Source organism: Nycticebus coucang, unplaced genomic scaffold (assembly GCF_027406575.1).
Source record: "Nycticebus coucang isolate mNycCou1 unplaced genomic scaffold, mNycCou1.pri scaffold_79, whole genome shotgun sequence".
Lineage (NCBI taxonomy): Eukaryota > Metazoa > Chordata > Mammalia > Primates > Lorisidae > Nycticebus > Nycticebus coucang.
In genome coordinates this window covers 138,344-156,911 of record NW_026515595.1, presented here as the reverse complement: position 1 = coordinate 156,911, position 18,568 = coordinate 138,344, and the positions used below count along the sequence as shown (strand labels likewise).

At 41.7% G+C, this 18,568-nt stretch overlaps 1 long non-coding RNA gene across 1 annotated transcript; it reads left to right on the top strand.

Moving 5' to 3' along the window:
- Positions 1-2,594: 2,594 nt before the first annotated feature.
- Positions 2,595-4,475, top strand: LOC128579598 (uncharacterized). Its single transcript, XR_008378215.1, has 3 exons — positions 2,595-2,658; positions 2,859-2,964; positions 4,202-4,475. It is a non-coding gene; the product is annotated as an uncharacterized LOC128579598 (long non-coding RNA).
- The last annotated feature ends 14,093 nt before the right edge of the window (positions 4,476-18,568 follow it).

Sequence of the window (18,568 nt, the reverse complement as noted above, 5' to 3'; positions counted from 1 at the left end):
TTGAACATCTTTTAAATATGAATTATATGCATACTTTTGGGGATTGTTGGAACATAGTACAGATATTGAAGATACCAGAAACTAAGCCATGTGGCATAATCATAACTCCACTTCCATTAGGGTTTGGTGTAAGCCATTTAGATAGCATCAAATTCTACATATTTGTTTGGTCATTGTTCACAATATCACTTATCTATATTTATAATACACATATCATTCATATATGTATTTATCCTATGTACCATTAAAAGATAAATATTTTTTAAAAGGCTATGTTGGCTCAGACCCTGTAGCTCAGAGGCCAGAATGATGGCCACATACACCGGGACTGGCAAGTTGAAACCTGGCCTGTCCCAAACAACAATAACAGCAACAACAACAAAAATAGCCCAGCATTGTGTTGAGTGCCTGAGGAGCTTCTTGGGAGCCTGAGGCAAGAGCATTGCTTAAGATCAAGGCTGTGCAGTTGCTGTGAGCTGTGATGCCACAGCACTCTACTAAGGGCGACATAGTGAGACTCTGTCTCAAAATAAATAAATAAATACATACATACACAAATAAAAGAAAGTGAGATAAAATAAAATATTATGTCTCTCATGAAAATATGAAATAAATGCATATCAATGCTTCTGGTTAAATTAATAATAAGGAAATCAGTAAGATAATGTAGCCATCTTTATAGATTGCACATTATGAAACCTTATGTATTTGAACCAAATGGAGCCAGAAATACTGAAATAAATTTACAAAATGATGCAAATATTCCCCTTTCTACCAGAGCAAGGGTTCAGAGAAATCTGTTGACTCTCTACCAGACAGAGTTTTCAATTCTTTTGCCATGTTTTATGTACACTGCTAACAGTTATCTTCAAATGACAGAGATATAAACAGTCCTGGTTGTGAAAAGGCTTAAGGATCCCATAGTATCCCCAAAGCGTTTACTAGATGCCTTATTTTATATAGAATACACCCAGTAATCTTTTGGTCCATTTGAAAGTCCTGCATAATTCCTCATCAGAGGAATTATACTTCTATTCAGACTATTATGCTGAAGAAAGTCTTTTCTGTGATTTGTACAACAGGAGTCAGACCAGCTTGTTTTCCTCAGGTTGCAGATTCTTTTATTAAAAAAGCAACAATCATAAATATCAGCTTGTCCATGTTTTCTGAGTAGGAGTAATACATTATTTTGGTAAATAATCAGGTAAAACACAACTGTAGCCCAGAATGAAAGAGGGAAGAGGAGAGTGAGGAGAAGGAAGGGAAGAGGACGTGTGGAGGGTGGGTAATTGGTGGAACTTCACCTAGGGTGTATATTGCAAGGGTACATGTCAATCAATTAAGAGTAGAGTATAAATGTCTTAACACTATCATTAAGAAAGTGAGGTGAAAGTTATGTTAACCAGTTTAATGTAAGCATTCCAAATTTTACACAAAATCAGCACATTGTACCCCATAAACGCATTAATGTACCCAGTTATGATTTAATAAAAAAAATTGTTAAGAGATAAAAAGAGAGAGAAAAAGAAAAGAAAAAAAAAATATTTTAGCAATTACCAAATGAGAATAGTAGAAAAGAAAGTAATGAAAACGTGACACATATGTAAAAAGTGATAGAAAGGAGGTAAGATTTGGCTCGGCATCCTGTTGCACAGTGGTTATGGCGCCGGACACACGCACTGAAAGATCCACGTTTGAACACGGCTTGGGCCAGCTAAACAATGGCGAAACACCTGCCAAAAGAAAAGAAAAAATGCCTGGGCATTGTGCCAGGTGGCTGTAGTCCCAGCTGCTTAAAGGGCTGGAGCAAGAGAGTACACCCTGAGCCCAAGAGTTTGAGGTTGCTGTGACAACTGACAACTGATACTGCAACACTCTACCCAGGGTGACATAGTGAGGCTCTTCCTCAAAAAAAAAAAAAAGGAATGAGGCAATATTTGGAACAAAATCAACCACAGAAGATGGTGGAGCAGACAATGAACTCTCAGAATGGACCGGGTGGTCTTTATAGCTGGGATTTGGTTCTTCACCTAGAGACAGCATTTCTGTGTTGCCAGTTAAAAATAAAGGAGCAATTTAAAATTAATTACTGTTTAATTTCATCAGAAATGTTTTGGTGGGTTGTGGTTGAGAGTAATCTAAATGTTGCAAGATTTACCTAAGCTTCAGCATATTGAGCTAGTTTCAGGGAAGTATTTCATGAAGGGTATTCGTTTTTAAATGACACATATCTGAATTCTACTAAGTTTTCATTGTGTTGTGAAGACAGTGTAGAAATATGCCCCCCCCCAAATCTCCAGTGTGTCTCATTGTCTCCCTGCAGTTCTCACTTCATTGGGTTCCACATTAACTGAAACTTGGGTATCTGAGCTGGGTTCCTATTTGCCTTGTACCTCATGCAAAGTTAGTGTTGCCTGCCTTTACAAGATTGAAATAAATTGCCTTGCTTACCGAGTACATTTTTCTGTATTTAGGCTATTAGACCAGCTACCAAGAGGAAACGTTGTGCTCTTAAGGTACGTGTTCCTGGTCTTAAGTAATATCGCTGAACTCTCCGTGGCAAATGAAATGGATGCTTTACACTTAGGGGCGTGTATGGCTCCAAGTATTATTTGGCATCCTTCTGCAGGCAGAGAAGAAATGGCCTCTGCAGAAAAGGTAATGAAGATTTTGTATTATACTTGCTGGGGAACTGAATCACCATTTGTAAAGGAAATGGAAGGTATTTAGTCTTAAAGACAATGTCTTATAGAAGTTAAATAGAATACACTTTCTTAAATTTCAGTTTACTATATAAAATGCAATTTATCAACATGTTATATGAAAATAAATGCTTCTTTTTTTTATACATTAATCAGCTTGTGGAATTTGTGATAAAAAACTGCCGCAACATCTTTGGAGGACACGTCACTGCCCTGTTTGGAGAGTCATCCAGAATATAAAATACTCAAGAAAAACCCTCAGGTACTGTCAATAATTGGGTTGCTTTTTGTGAAAAACTGACTCATGTCTATGAAGATGCTGGCACAGTTGTTTTCTTCAAAGCCATGCAAGCTGAAGGAAAGCAAGCCTGGTATGTGGCTCAACAGAGCCCTGGGTTTCCCATCATTTCTTAGAAGGCCTGCTAACAGGTCAGGGTATTTAACAGGATGGTAGGGTTAAATAAGGTGTGTGATAAGCTCTTAGTTTTCATAAGTTATCAGAGGCAGCATGCTACAGTAGGATGGTTTGAACTTTTTTTTTGAAAAATTAAACTTTATAAGAAATTTTTGTTTTTGAGATAGTCTCTCAATTTATCACACTCAGTAGAGTTCTGTGACATCACAGCTCACAGCAATCTCCCACTCCTGGGCTTATGCGATTCTCTTGTCTCAGCCTTCCAAGTAGCTTGGGCTACAGATGCCCACCACAATGCCCAGCTAAGGAATTCTAATATGTGTAGTATATATTGTTGAAACTGGAATAGAAATCTCAGAAGTAGTAGAGGCAGGACTGATGTTCTTATTTTTCTTTTTTTCCGCTCCCTGATTCTTGAGACACTTCTCAGAATTTTACTGTGCTATGAGATCATTTGACAACAATTTGCATTATTGGCAGATAGGCAGATGTTAAAATCAAAGACAAAAGAAACCTCCAGGTTATGAATTCCTATATCACTAGCTGCTAGTTATGTTATCTTTGGCCAATTGTTCTATGCCACTGAGCATCAATATCTTAATCTAAAAAATGTGGATGAAAGTTTATGATTACTGTAAATATGAAATGAGGTAATGGATATTACAGAAACTTGAGCAAAAGAAACTGATAGACTTAGTCAATGGATTTCCCAAGAGTAAGCTATGTTTAACATCCAGCAACCCATGTTAGAAGGTACATTATTATGCAGTACTACGTATATGGAATTATTTTTTTTACTTTTATTTTGTTATTACCACTTAGTCTAATGACATTTTCATTGTTTGGGAAAATTTTGCATAGAGAAAGACCATTCATCAGGATCTAAGATAAATCTAGTACATCTCAACAGGCATTTCCCATTTTAACACCTGTGGTAATATTGTAATAGTTTCTTTATTGGCAGTAGGAATTGAAATACATTACCTAAAAAGACAATAAAACTAATTATTATAGTTCATTTCTAAGGAAATATGGGTTTATTTGTGCTAAGTACGAGTGTTAATCCTGTTTGATTTTTTGACAGATACATCTAGCATTCCAGAGAGCAATGCTTCCTCATATGAGAGCTTGAAGAAAAAAGCGACTGTGCTGCTGGCCACAGTGTGATGAATCAAAGAAAATGCGTCCAATTGAAGGGAAGCATTGACTCGCTTATAATGTCTCTGGACTCTGGCCTTGATGCCCTTGAATTCTAAATGAGCTTCAGAGCCTCCTGTATGACTTTTAGTTCAGGTGGACCAGCCTCCTAAAGACAAGCCGATGGATGTAACAATGTGCAGAGATATTCCACCACAGAATCCTGCCAAGATTCTTTCTGGCACTTGTCCACAGCTGCATCATATGTTAAAAAAAAAAAAATAGAAAATAGAAAATGCTGTCAGCTGTCCTGTATAAGCTCCACCTGATCTACAAGGCTAATTCTATCATATTAACAGCTGTGGCTCACCTGTTGCCCTAGTTACTTGGGAGCTGATTTCCCAGGAGAAACTTTGTAGGCCAGATGAAGAGCTCCTATCCTTAATGCACTTCAACAAAATTTCTGACAATGTAGCATTCTTTAACCTGCAAACTACAGTTCGTATTTGATGGAGGAATCAAATCTTCTCCTGATATGCAAACAAAAAGTGAAGTTGAATAGCTCCTATCTTGAGAAAATACATCTAACTTCCATGAAGAAATCAAGACTTAACAATAGGGGGAAGTCGGAAAGGGGGGATGGGTAGAGGGAGGGGGATCGGTGGGATCACACCTTTGGTGCATCTTACAGGGGTTTGCGAAACTTGGTAAATGTAGAATGTAAAGGTTTTGGCACAGTAACTGAGATAACGCCGGAAAGGCTATGTTAACCACTGTGATAAAAATGTGTCAAATGGTCTATGAAGCGAGTGTATGATGCCCCATGATCATATCAATGTATACAGTTATGATTTAATAAAAAAAAAATGCAGTGTAGACCAAATAGAAAGACAATGTAAACAAAGGCGTGCAGGTGGGGGGGAAACTCTTACAACAAGTTTCACGATTGGTGATTAGATTGGTGCAGCTGGGATGCAGGCCTGAGGGAAGAAAGGGGTGGCGAGGTTGGAAAGGAAAGCATGCTCTAGGAGAAACCAGAATAAATCCAGGAAGAGAGAATTAAGCCATTTCCCCTCCACAACCCTATAAAGAGAGATAGGCTTTGGGGGAAATAAGCACTTTGGGTTTGTGATTTAGGGAGGCAATGAACTTGCCTCGGTAGGGGAATTCCAAATGGGTCTCGACTGAAATTTGATTTAACACAAGGGAGTGGAATTGTTAACCTCACAACCAAAGCAACACATAAGATGAGCTCATGTTTGAGGGGACAAGAAGATGCCCCCTCATATTCTTACCTAGAATTTTTTCCTCTTTTTTCCTTAATATAATTAATTAGTATTGACTTTAAGTGATAAAAATCCAACCCAAACCAGCTTAAGTCCAGAGAGCTATAAAATCGGCAGGAAACCCATCTTAGGCATAGCTAGATCAATGGGCTCAAACAATGCAAGAGGACCTGGCTTCTCTCCACCACACCCCTGCAGTCCCTTCTGTTGGCTTCAATCTCATGTAACATGTGGTGGCACTTGGTAGCTCTTGGTTTACTTTGGGGTGGCAGAACAGCTGCCTCGGTGGCAGGCTGACATCTCTGTGGTTCCAGTCACCTGGTCCAGAGAGATGTCCTTGGACCAGAGGAACTGGTTCAAGGACATGCATGCAGCCCAATGGAGCCACTGAGAAGCAGCAAAGCATCTCAGTGCTCCATAGTGGTTCCCAGTGGGCTCCATGCTCATTCTGTTCTCAAAACAATTACTGTGGACAGGAAGAGTCAACACTCATCTCTGTAAAGACCAGTTTTGCATCTTCCAATCCTTAAGTAGGAATAAGGTCTCACCCAGACCATACGTACTAAGAATAGGATTGTAATGAAGTCCAAAGTTAAAAGGAAAAAGGGTATGGGTATTTTTTTTTTTTTTTGGTTAGGCAAATAACCCATATCTGCATACTCTCCTTTTCCTATCATTAGAAAAATAAATAGAGAATTAGCTGTTAGTCTCACATGCACTCGCTGGGAACCTGGGACAGAGACTGGCTAGTTACTTGCCAAACTCATTTCCTTTCCTCTCAAGCGCTTGGCCAAACTCCACTTCTCAGCTTCCCTTATAGCAAAGAATGCCCTAGTGACTGAGTTCAGCCCAACTGAGCAAGGGCGGAAGTCATGATAACCCCTCTCAGGCTGGGCCTGATACATCGTCCCAGGAGACCTCTCTGCTATTACATCCCCCAGGAGACCTCTCTAGGTAATTTCTCCCCTCACATTCTTTACCTTGGCCGAATGATGAGGACTCTAGGGATGAAGGGGAGGACAAAACCACAGGAGTATAAGAAACTTGATTCCTTGAGGGACCACACAAAAAGCCACTCCGTCAGGAAGTGTGCTGTGGAAACAGAACTACCCCACATAAGCATGAAGTAAAGTTATTTTAAGTCACAAAATTTAGAGTTTGTTCCAGCAGCTCTTCTTAGCTTGTTAAATGGCCTTGTGGAACTTGGCTTGTTGGGTGTCTGAAAACATGATACTGTGTTAAAACATCTCTCTTCCTCCACATTAAACAAATCATAAAGGGGATCGACACACAGGGATGTATATAAATGGCATGGAAGTAAGGAAAATTGGAAAGACAAGGAGCTTGGGGAAAAAATAAGGTAGATTTCTTATGACCCAAGGTTCAAGGAAAGTCACGTAGAAATGAACAGGGACTTTTGGAAAAAGGTGATTGATAAATACACAGTCCACATGCCCACCTCCATGACAAGATGGGTGCCGTTAATTAATTATCAAGAGGCCACAAATACAACACCAACAAGAAGAAAAAAATAGCTAATGAAAAAAAAAAAAGAAAAAAATAGCTAATGTTGCAGTAAGAATTGCCTTGACAAAAGGTGCTCTCTTGTTGTTGACCACATTTCCACTATAGCCACTGGGAATGAAAACTATAATTGGCACTTTTATAAAAGACAATACATAAGAAAGGTGAGATGAGCGTACTAGGGTTGTGGATACAGGTCCCTGTAGTTAGGAAGGAAACACTTTTTAAAAAAAGAAGAAAAACGTTTGCAAAACATAGAGAACAAGAGGAATTAGCTGGTATTCTCACATGCACTCATTGGGAACCTGAGACAGAGACTGGCTAGTTACTTGCCAAACGTGAGGGTTAGTGTAGGATAATATTTAGAAACAAACTTATCCTACATCAAGCACACAAAGTAAATTCAGTGTGAGTTTAAAATGACATGCTTTTCTTCCAGAGGCTTAAGACGCTTGGACCCCCCTGGGTTACTCACAGAGTTAGGCTCTTTGGAAAATTCCTTAGGCCTTTTCTCTGAAGCAGTACACCCCGTGAAGCCTGAGATCCAAGGGCATGCGGCCCTTCCTCAGAGATATGGGCCAGAGGGTTGACATATGTTAACAACACACTGTCAGAGGTCTATAGGTGCTCTGCCCTGAAGGAAGGTCACAGTCGTTACTTCATACTGAGTAAACTGAGTGAATGCTTGAAGATAACTCTGTTCCCCTATAGCTGTTTTTGTCTTTGTGCCCTGCTCAGAAAACTAGTCACTGTTTAGAGGAAGAGATTTACTACACAAGTGGTCACATTGATATGGTAAATTTCCTTTCAAATTCAAATTCAGCTAATAGATAATGGATTAGGTGTGTACCTGACTGGAAGAGTATAAAACTTAAACGTGGAATAAAGAATTTTGCTATATGCCATCAAACGGTGTATAGTCTGTTTCTTGACTTAATAATTACAGGAGCGAGTTTACACCTACAGCAAAGCTGCTGCTCGTTCGCACCTCGGTTCACGCAACAGTTAGTGGTACTGATGAAGAACAATGCCTTATCTGGCAGGGCCTGTGGCTCAGTGAGTAGGGTGCCAGCCCCATATACCAAGAGTGGTGGGTTCAAACTCAGCCCCGACCAAACTGCAACAATAACAACAACAAAAATGCCTTATCAAAGGAAAAGTTAAGAGAGATTATCTTAGCTGTGAATTTAACAGGAAGGATGTTTGATTATGTTGAGAAGTGGAGAGGAATTTATGCTCACATACTGCTTCAAGGAAATAGTAGCACAAGTCTCCCACAATGGAACCTTAAGAGAAAGGTAATACTCTGAAGCATGGATCATGACAGTATGTTTATTAGAAATGAAAGAACATCACAGTGGGGGGGGGTAGGGCTTTACCTTAAATATCTGTTCCTGATTCTGCTAGGTATTCAGGATAAATCTATGTTATCTGTAATTCTATACCAGTATGTTTAAGAGTAGATGTGATCTTTTTTTCTTTATGATTTTTTAAATTCTCCTTACTTTTATAATATAGACAAACAGAAACTTTAAGTAAGCTTAAGTAAGAAAAGATTGAGACAAGAACAAAAAATTAGCGGTTAAAAAAAAAAAATCAATTCTGGAGTCAAAGAACCTGGTTCAGATCCCAAGTCTGTTACTTACCAGCTAAGCTGAACAAAGGACTGAATTTCTATTTGCCTACGTACAATAAAGATGAATAATACCTATGTAGGAGGGTAAGATGTTTAGCAAAATATCTCAAAAACAGTGGCCACTAGGAATGTATTAGCTTCTTCTACTATTATCTTATTTCTTATACCTTTTCTAGTTTTTCTTCCAGAAAAACCAGCAGGAGGGGGGCAAAAAGGAAGTCACATTTATTGAACAAGAAAGAAACATCACACATAGTCACAGAATGTTAGAGAATGCTAGATATTCTCCCAATCGTTTCTTCTCCTTCCTGGAAAATATAGCTAGACTATATTTCTTAACCTCCTAGCCTCCCTTATTACAAGATATACCTATGTACAACTGAGTTCTGGCCAGTGGAATTCACACAAAATAATATGTACCACTTCCAGGTATGGGCAATCAATACCTTCCCAAGCCCTCTTTCCAAGGGCTCGATGTAGGTAAGCTCAGTGACCCTGCTGAAGATGGCGAGGGCACAGGATGGATGCACGCAGGGTGTCCAAATTACACCTTGAAGGAGTGCTGCCATGAGCACACATTTTGGGACTTCACACAAATGAGAAATAAATGTATTTCACATCTAAGGCAGTATATTTTTAGATTCATTTTTTATAGCTGTTAAGTGATCCAATCTAATACAGCCAAGCTTTTTACCTATCATCTCATGTTTAATCCTTATCACGATGTCTTGAAATAGATGTTATCCCAATTTTACAGCTAAAGGAACTAAAGCTCACAGAAGTTAAGGAACCATCTTACCCAATATCGTGAATGCAATAAATGATAGGGCCAGATTTGGATCAATCTGCTCCAAAACTCATGACTTTCTAGTCTGCACACAGCCCTGACATGTGGAAAGTGGCCTCTCCTTCCTCACTCATTTACCCCTTCACTTCCCAACCGGTGATACTTGAGTCCTTAAACCCAAATTTCTTTTTTTTTTTTTTTTTTTGTCCCCCATCTGTATATCTACTTTGGGTGATCCAGGCTGATGTCTCCCAAGCATATTTATCTTTTATATCTCATTCCATCCACATATGAGTCCATGACAGGGAAACAGTTCAACTTAGTCCACCCATTATGGGAGACGGAATTGTAGCAGTTTCGCAACTGGCCACAGAATCAGAGATAATGAATAGTAGAGCAGAGGAAAGGAGAGGGAAAGAAAACTCCAACCTGCAGGAGCTGTACAACATAATCCACTGGAGTACGTAAAAACATCAGAACTTGTTTCATAATTATTTGCTTTGTCCATCCTTTAGTTTCTTTTTCTGTGTTTTATAAACATGTAAGATGATATGTTAATTTATAAACAAATGTTATTGATGTATTGTCAGATTTTTTTCTGATAGTAAATAATAAAAACACGAGTAACATTAAATTTGGGCAGTAAATTCCTACTTCTTTGCTTCCTTCCCCAAATTTAAAACACTGCATTATGGAAAACAAAATGACAAAAACAACAAACAAGTCTGTAGAGACATCTCTCTGCCATCACAGGAAATGGATTAATTCAACTAAAATCAAGTGAAACCAAGTTTTTACAAAAGATTAACTCCTTTTGATAAAAATGGAGATTTAAACCAATGTATATTATACCTGGGTCACTACAAAAGTGTTGAGACAGACTTGTGTTATGGTCCATTATTTCACTTCAAAGAAACACAGTCAGAGTCCTTTCTGATTCACCTGTGCAAGCTTCAACTTGGTGGCTTACTGGCGTTCCTGGCAGGGATTCATTCCTTTCTGTCCACACAGATCTTATGTATCTATATATCTCAAAACTTTTGTAATGACTCAACATCTCTGTCTTCAGATATAACAAAAAAGAATCCAACACGTTGTAACCGTTGTCAGACATACTTTTGTAGAAAAGGCACAACTATAAAGGGAAATTTTCTGCTGAGAAGCTTAAACAAATTACTTACATATTTTTTAAGACCTAAATTGAAGTAACAAATACCCTGTGTACATTTCATAAGAAAAAAACATGCAGCCAAAAGATTTAGTGTTCAGAAGGGGGAAAAAACCAGAAGACCTACTTCTGTCACTTTTTTTGTTGTTGTTGCAGTTTGGCTTTTGCTGAGTTCGAACCCCTCACCCTCTGTCTATGGGGCCGGCGCTCTCCTCACTGAGCCACAGGAGCCACCCAGAAGACCTACGTCTGAACAAAAAGGACAGAGAAGCAGGTAAAATAAATGCATGATAAAAAGTCTAACAACATTCAAAAGGCTTGTTGGCTGATCACTTTTAATCACCTGCCAATATGAAAGGACTAGGAAGAGTTGGTGAACTGACTCCCCAATGACATGAAGGTCCTCTAGTCTCCACACAGCGCTGCCATGAAGGAAAGGAACTGAAGTGTTGTCGTAAAGGCTGCAAATAAAGAAATCTACCTCTGTGGAAATTTTCATGTGGCTCTGACAGGCAGCCTTTAACAACAATTCACTTCTCTTAGAATCTTAGCCCCTAATTTAAAAGGTCAGTTTGCTCATCCTTTCCAGCAATCTCATAGGGTTCAGATTGAAAAAATAATGAGGTTTATCATCAGGATCTCTCCTCACCAAGACAGGGCAGCTGAAGCCAGTTTAAACAAACAAATCCACAGTGATTTTTATAAGGCTGCAAAAATAACATTCTCATGGGAATTGCCTTTGCTCCTTAGCAATCTTATCTACTTCAGTAATCCGTTGCAGAGTTTTCCACAAAGTCTTGAATGAAACAAGATGAAGATAGCAAGAATAAACTTACGGGCAAAATGTTAACCTTCCCGTGACTGCTGCCCAAATCACCTCAAGGTGGCTGCCCCAGGAGGCACACCGTTCTTTTTCACTATCTCAGGAACAAACTTGCTAATCAGCCCGACTTGAAATGCTACTGGGTGGATCTGCTTGCTCGAAAATTTACGGTCTTTTCTCTCCTGCCCCACTCCCTAGAGGGCATGAACCATAAACTTCAAAATGCAAAACTGCAAGCGTCACATTGCAGGTTTGTTTCCAACAAATCAGGTACATGGCGTTATTTGTTGAAATACTACAGCTCCCTCCACAGTAAACTAGCGGGTCTTCCCGTGCAATTAAACGACAGTTATACTGACAAACATGTCCCCGCCCCTATGTTGACGTCAATAGGAAAACTGGAAAAAGTTCCACGAATATTCCTCTCAGGAACTCCTCCTTACAAACAAATCTCCAGCCACACCTCAAGATCCAGCCCACCGTCCTCCAAGCCGACCGCACACCCGAGGGGATCCGTCCCATTGATTCGCCCTTCACAACCTCCGCAAGCCTTTTCGCTCCAAATTAGAAACCCAGGGCAGCCACCAAAAGCCTGATCTTCCCCTAGCGCGAAGCCGCATCCTCGCAGGAGCTCCGCTCTGGTGCAAAAAGCACCAGACTCCCCGACTGGTTCAGAGAGATTCAGGAGCCCACGTCCTCCTACCCTCACCTCCACACCTTTCATAAATAGTAAAATGTATACACAAAGCACAAAGAGGAAAGGCACGACGGTTTTGAGTCCTCCGTTCGAGGAGAGCGAGCGAGCGGACTGGTGTCTGCGGGGAGCCCGGCGCACAGCTAGCAGTCAGAGTCCGGGGAGACCAAGAGGTTGTCGTTGCCTCTCCCAAGAAAATGGAAACCCCCGCCCTCCAGAAGTCGTTGGAAATGCATGCCACCCCTATAAACTTCCTCCACAGGGTCGGGAGAAACCCGGTACAAGGGCGGGAATCCGATCCCTGCGACTAACCGCTGTACCCCCGCGCTTAGCACCGAGCCTGCCACCCGGTGAGCACCCCCAAAACCAGTCTGCTTCAACGCGTCTCCTTACAGCACGGCTGTGGGCTCCTGCCTCCCCACCCCCAAGTCCCTTCAAACCTCAGCCCAACTTCACCCTCCTCTACTGAGAGCTCAGCCAGGCTATCAGAACCCCGGGAAACCTTAGAAAGAACGCCCGCGAAGAACCGCGCGCCAGGGTTGAGGGCTCACGGAGAGGGAAAAATAGCCCGGACCAGTTGGAGGAGCTGATTTTAAGGGTTCCCGAAGCATTCTGGGTTCTGGGTTCCTTGTTTTGTGACTGCCTCGCAGGGCAACAAACTTATTTTCTGATTAAAAAGGAAAAGAAAGGTCGCCGTGGGTGACTGTGGCGATGTTGGGCTCCTGCCTCCTCCTGGGTTCAGGGCGCCCATCGACCCATCTTAGCTGTGGGGCTCAGGGTGCCACGGCCCCACAGCCGCTGTCCAGCGCTGTAGGAGGCAGAGCCCTGGGAAGTCCCCTGTCCTTCTGGCAGCCCGCGAGGACCAGATCCTTTACCCCAAATCCGCAAGCCGGGGCGTCCGGGGCGCCCGCACTGGTGCCGAAGCTGACTCGGACAGCGCGCCTGACTTACCTCAGCACCGGGCCAGGGAGAGCCCCTGGCGCGGCACAGGCACAGTCCGAGGGTCCCAGTGTTGTGGCGAAAGCTACCTACTTGCGACCAATCCCGGTGTTCAACCCAGTGCTCTGTCTAGTGCGGCGCTCCCCTCCCCTCTTGGAGCTCCCGGCGGCTGGAAAACCCGACGCGCCGAAGTTCAGGCTGCCGGCTCCTCAGCCGCGAGGAGGGGGAGACATGTGGGGAGGAGGAGCGGCTCCGGGAGGGCCGGAGCCCGCGCGCCTTCGAGCTGGGCATGCTCAGTGCGCGCCCGAGGGAGGTGCCTGGGCGCTGCACCTGCCAGGCGCGGCCGGGGGAGGCGGACCCCTGTCCCCACCCGCGAAACTGGAAAAGGGCTCCTTGTTGATCCCCAGGCTGGTGGCGACCATCAGCCTGGTTCCCGTACAGGGACGTAGAAGGTTCCATAGAGGGTGCTGCTTCAGCGGCTGGGGATAATATTGAGGCGATGTCGCCTTCCTTTGCAACCTGAGTATGGGCACAAGGAGGCGCGACCTGCCCGGGTACCTAAACCTCTGGCCTCCGAGAGACGCGGAATTCCGGAGATCGTTCAGGCGCTCTTGCCAGGGAAACAAATATTTCTGCTTCTAGGCTGCCAAGGCTGAGCCGGGGTTTGGGTGGGCGGGTGGCACTGAACTTGAGAAGCCTGGAGAGGGAGCTTTCGAAAGGTTTTACCTGCCTGTAGTCAGGCAGAAGACTCTGTCAAAGAGACTGCGTTACCGACGCAGAGACTCACACACAACACAACTGTACTTTCAAGTTGGAACGTGTGTGCGCCAGAGGAAATGGTTGCGATAGAATAGGTACAAGGATCAATTTGTGGTGTGTGTGGGCATATTGAAAGCCTTGTTATTGAAAAGTATGTGCTTTGGTTGAAGACGTTGCCACGGACATTCTACAGTATGAATCTGTTACCTTGCAGAAATGGCTCCCTTCACCCCAACTCCAAAACTCAGGGTAATGGTAGAGATTGGCAGCGATGCCACAGCCCCTCACCAGCGCTGTAATAAGTGACTCTGACAGGCGGAGGAAAGCCAACCCAGTGGAACTCATCTGGAATGCATTTCCAGCAATCCCCAGAGGAACCGGGGCTTCTTTTCTCTGGGAAAAAGCCCCAAGGGTTTTGCTGAACACGAAGGTCTTCCTGCTCATCGCTCAGCAGTTCAGAGCTACATAAACAACTTCTGACCATTTACATAATCATGTAAACCTACCCTGACATCTCCATTATGCGGAAAAGATGTTAACTGGAAAACTATTTTTCAACTACTGTAGTAAGCAAACCTCCAACTCCTACAAATGATGTATATGCAGTAGTCTTGTTAGTTCACACAGTGTCAGCTTTGTTTTGCGTTTTGTCTTCTGTGTGTTTATTTATTTTTTAGTTTTTTATTTTTTTGTAGAGACAGAGTCTCACTGTACCGCCCTCGGGTAGAGTGCCGTGGCGTCACACAGCTCACAGCAACCTCCAACTCCTGGGCTTAAGCGATTCTCTTGCCTCAGCCTCAGGAGTAGCTGGGACTACAGGCGCCCGCCACAACGCCCGGCTATTTTTTGGTTGCAGTTTGGCCGGGGCTGGGTTTGAACCCTCCACCCTCGGCATGTGGGGCCGGCGCCCTACTCACTGAGCCACAGGCGCCGCCCCTGTGTGTTTATTTTTAATTAATTAATGTTTCAAAATTCCTGTTCGAGAACTGGGCAATCACTCTGTTTGATCAGACGTGATGATAGGTATTGTTGAAATGACTCTCATGACTGCTGAGATTAGTGCTAAGGAGAGGTGTGTTGTCATTTTATTTTCCAGATTTCCAGATTACTTAAACTTGAAGATTTTAAGGCTTTTTTCCCTCTCCTTGTCTGATGTGTTGCTCTAATACAAGCAATTTATAAAACTGGAATGTTGGTAATATGAGAGTTTTCCATGGTAAATAACTTCTTAAGATAAATAGTTTCCACTCCATTTGAAGGCATTTATGCTCATGCCAGAACCATGACTTATACTATCTGTACTGCGACATTTTTTAGACTGATTATTTTTCTGCAGCTAGTTAATTATAAGTAAATATATATATAATTTTTTGTTTTTTGTGGTTTTTGGCCGGGGCTGGGTTTGAACCCGCCACCTCTGGCATATGGGACCGGCGCCCTACTCTTTGAGCCACAGGCGCCGCCCTATATATATAATTTTTTTAAAAAAGTGTATTAAAAATGCCTACCCAAGAGTTCTCCATAAGATATTCCTGGGGAATAGTCATACTTTTTTTTTTTTTTTTTTTGTAGAGACAGAGTTTCACTTTATCGCCCTCCGTAGAGTGCTGTGGTGTCACACAGCTCACAGCAACCTCCAACTCCTGGGCATAGGAGATTCTCCTGCCTCAGCCTCCCCAGTAGCTGGGACTACAGGCGCCCGCCACAACACCCGGCTATTTTTTTGTTGCAGTTTGGCCGGGGCCAGGTTTGAAACTGCCACCCTCGGTATATGGGGCCGGCGCCCTGCTCACTGAGCCACAGGCGCCGCCTGGAATAGTCATACTCTTAACATACTCAGGGAAAGGGTGGTATTTTAGACTGGACACAAAATTTCAAAGAATAAAGTGAATACAGTAGGCTGTCACATTCTTTCACTAGAACTATAAACTGAAGCAATTAAAAGTTTTATGAAGATTTCAAGCAAATTCCCTTAACTGTATTTCTAATTTTTAAATATAAATATTTTCTTTTCATTCTTCCCATTAACCTTTATTTTGTATTTACTATATTCCAGATACTGTATTCCGGTAGGTTCTGGGAAACTAAAGATGACCAATATTTGCTCCACAGTTCACCAGGGAGTTAGGAAAATTGTGTATATGGAGAGAGATTTTGGTTGTGTTGAGGGGATTTGAGTCAAACATAATTTGGGAGGACTTTTTTTTTCAGTCACACTCCTCCACAGATCAGATGCAAAACGTATCAGTACTCCCCCCAAATTTCCCCCAGAACAGACACCAGTTTAAAATGCAACCAATAATCCAGTCCCTTTCTTCCATCCTGCAGGGAAGAAGCAATGCTCAACTGTCACCTCTGCCAAGAAAGAGAGGCTCTCATTGAAGCTCGCAGGATTGGAGAGTGTTCCTAATAGAATCATCCCCTGCCAGAGGATGGAAATGGTTTATTTTGAGAACACCATCCTTACACGTGTGTCCTGACATATCTGGGACCCTGGCTGGGTGTCAGTTTCTTGCTCAGAGAACCTATGATTGGGATTCTCTGGAGGAAATGTTCCAAACGAATTAATTAACGCCACCAGCGGAAAGTTCAATACCACTGCACTGAGACCCAGCTCTGTATCAGTGCATGAATGAATTACCAGTACTCATGTAATTTGCAAATAATCATCATTATAATGCAATAGAAAATTTCTCTAGCCCATTTAAACTGAACAATAGCTCAGCAGAGAGCTGCAGGAAGCCCACCACACCTTCCAAAGTATCTATTGACAGACCTATGTGAAGTTTTACCTCCAGGTCTTTTAATAAGAGAGTATCTGTGTGGACACAAGGTCACCTCTTTGATGCATTAAACCAATTGAATGAGGTCTGATAACTCTTAAGGGAAATCAACGCTGAAAATGCTTTTGACTTTGGGGAGACATGGATGGAATACTTCATCAGATTTTACTCAGCATGCAACAGTTCTACACACTCCACAAAGGGCATGTCTCAATCCCTTCCCCTTCCCTTCACTTCTTTATTCCATCTCCAAACAGCCTGGGGATTTAGTGGATGTGGATTTAATATAAGAGGTGGAAAGAGGAAGAGTATCATAGAAAAAGAAATATGCCTCTTCTGATCACAACTAACTTGATTTGATTTTCTCCCTATTCCTGGCATGCAGTGGGATTGAACCAAATCCATAAACACCACCCTCTTTGTTCTAAATAACTTGAATAAGGTCATGGACTGGCAGGGATGACTGTCAGATAGTCTTATATTAGCTATATTATATATATTCAGATATATATATATATATCTTCAGTTGTAAGATACATGTTCCTGTATCTTATCCCCATTTTTTAAACATAGCTTCAAATTTGCTTTAGTCAAGTCGATAAAGCAATGATTTTATAAAATGTGTCAAGAAAACTTTGCATTGAGATTCGAAATGGAGTACAATACAATAGAACTTAAGTAGGGATTCCAGATCAGCGTTCCAAAGCTCCTCCCCTATGCAATTGTTTTAGGTGACTTATTGAAGCTTGAGCTTCAAACTAAGGACATCAGAATCATAATGGCCGCTTAGTGGGATAATGATAATTAGCACACAGAAGCACAGTTAATTGCCATGAAGGTTGTGACACAGACTGACAGATTGAGTCAAAGTAAAATAGAATTATGATGCCTCAGCCAAGATGCCTTTATAAACAAGGCTGTGAGACTCCAATTCAAGTATAATAAGGTGGAATTAGGAATCAGTTTTTCTCTCATCCACCTTTTTCCAGATATATTGGATTATTTACACAAAACCTGAAAATAATAACTCAAATGGTCTTTACTTTGCAGAAGTATTTACAGTTGATATTCCTTGTTCTCACTAGTTAAGTTCTATAAAGTCACTTCAGACACAATTGCTCCAGGGAAATTAGAGGGTTAGGTTCCTAACAGCCTCTGGGTGACAAGATTTTTTTGTCAACCAATAAAGACAGTTTCCTCAATATATATTTTTGATTGATTAACATTGAGCTCATGGCTTACAGCATTGTAAGTAACCCTTGCCTGAAGAAAACTTATCTAAGATACGCGTTTTCACTGTAAGGCACATCACAGCTTTTTGTGGTTAGGAACACTAGACAGCACTCCAGTACTATGAATGAGGACATTTTAAACATCAAAATCTCAAATAAAACAAAAAAACCCACAAAAATTGGATAACTGCTAGATATCCTGCAAAAAGCAAACTTTTTTTTTTTAATATGTCTAAAGCAAACTTAACAGTGTGAGAACTGAACAAGAGAGCAGACAATCACTCTGTTTGATCAAAGCTGGGAACGTGTGTATTGGGCAGCTTAAATTTGTAATTTCTCTATGTGTGTCTACAAGTGTCTACTCTGGAGCCTTCACCATTGACTTTGAGGTTAGAAATAAATTTGAGCAAATGGGCAAATTCACAAAATACGGATCTCCAAATGATGAGGATCAATTATACCAAATGTCTCCTTTACATGGCTAGCCACCTCAGCCCAGATCTGACAGGGATTCATTTATGTATACACAATTTACATGCAATCATTTTAGGAAGACAGTATTGTGGGAATAAAAGGTATCTTTTATACGGTCTTCTGCCAGCTTCCTCATATAAATTGCATGCCACAATCACATGAGAATTTTTTCTACTTCAGAAAACCTCAAGCGGATTTTGGTGATTTTG